The sequence below is a fragment of the Mandrillus leucophaeus genome, unplaced genomic scaffold (genome assembly GCF_000951045.1).
Source record: "Mandrillus leucophaeus isolate KB7577 unplaced genomic scaffold, Mleu.le_1.0 Scaffold88, whole genome shotgun sequence".
NCBI lineage: Eukaryota > Metazoa > Chordata > Mammalia > Primates > Cercopithecidae > Mandrillus > Mandrillus leucophaeus.
In genome coordinates, this window is record NW_012109585.1 from 3,775,338 (window position 1) to 3,777,080 (window position 1,743).

Below are 1,743 nucleotides of genomic sequence, written 5' to 3' on the forward strand. Positions count from 1 at the left end.
ATTCTCCTGCCTCAGCCTCCCAAGTAGCTGGGATTACAGGCACGTGCCACCACGCCCAGCTAGTTTCTTGTATTTTTAGTAGAGAAGGGGTTTCACTATGTTGGCCAGGGTTGTCTCAAACTCCTGACCTCGTGATCCGCCCTCCTCGGCCTCCCAAAGTGCTGCTGGGATTACAGGCGTGAGCCACCACGCCCAGCCTACAAGATGCTTTTTAAATTAACGGCTTCATGAAGAATTGTGTGGTTCCCCAGAGAGTGTAAGAAATGTTTAGGGTCTAGCTAAGGCTGGCTTTGAACCTGATGCTAATAGGGGAGAAGGGATCTTTAGACCTGACCTGAGCCCAAGTTAGGGGTCCAGTCAGTTGCCTGGCACAGCTGGGTTGGCCTCTTTTCTCAGAGACATCTATTGGCTGTGTTACTGAGGACAGCAAGTTGGGGGTTGCCCCCATCCCAGGAGCACAGCCCATCAGTGGCCCTATTGGTCCTTCATAGGTGCGGTCCTCTACTGAGGGTGGTCAAACTCTGCCAAGCTCCCATTGTCCCCTGCCTATAAGGGGAAGAGGGACATTATGCATGGTGCAGCGCGGGGCTTGTGGTCCTCTGTCTGAACCTTGAGCATGGCACCCATGCTGGGTTGGGGAGGTACATAAACAGACACCCAGGGGCATCCTTGGAGCAGGGCTGTCTTTGCTCAGAAAGTAAATGCTCGTTTCTGCTCTGTAGCAAAATCCTGCTATGTATCCAGTTTCCTTCTCAAGCCCTCGACAGATTCTCCAAATGGTCTCGAGGGGTTCAGGGTTCAGACTGTGGGTAGTCTGGCGTTTGCTGGCCTTAGGGACTGTGTCCTCATGATCCCTGGTCTGGGAACACGGTCTCCAAGCCTACCAACCCCCAGACTTCTTCGTATTCTCTGGATGTCTCTATGCAGCACCAGGAAGAAAGAACACTTTCTCCCCCAGCCCTACTCTAGACTTCTCTGCTAATCTCATCCCTCCTTTGCTACCTGTGGGCTTCCTGAGCCCTCAACCCTCAAAGCCACAGTCTAACACAGTTAGGGTTAATGCCAGCTGCACCACATGATAGCTGTGTGACCTTGGGCAAGGTACTTATCCTCTCTGGGCTTCATTTGCCTTTCCTATAAAATGGAAATGATGATAATTCTTAAATGAAAGAGTCATTGTGAGGATCAAATGAGATCATTCAAGGGCTGGCACATCATGAGTGCTTAATAGACAACAGGTGGTATGGTTGTAGTTGTTATCTGTGGATAACCGTCTTCATCCTGGACCTCCTTTTCTGCCCCTCTCCTCCGTCTCCCTAAATCCAGACTTGTCACCTTCCTAAAGCCCCTGTGGCCAGAACTGGGGTGGCTGGTCAGGTCCTTCTCCCAGGCAGGCAGGAGGCAGGGAAGTGTGTCTGAGCAGCCTGCATCCCTGGTAGTGAAGATAAAATGAGTCTTCGGAACCCGGGGTGCTCCCACTTTGGTCATCATGCATACTCTTAATTTAAGAGGATTTCAAGAATCAGCATTTCTGTGGTAGAAGCCAAAGCCAAAATACAGAGAGGGCGAGAGAGTCATTGAAGGCCACAAAGCAAGTCCAGGCCAGAGCGGGGTGAGAGTCTTGGCCATCCTGACATTCAGCGCTCCTCCCCATCTGATTCAACAGCTCTCATTTCTCTAGAAGCCTCATTCTGAAGCTTTCCTGTTCAGAGAAAGCAGCAAACAAAGCGCAGAGCCAGCCCC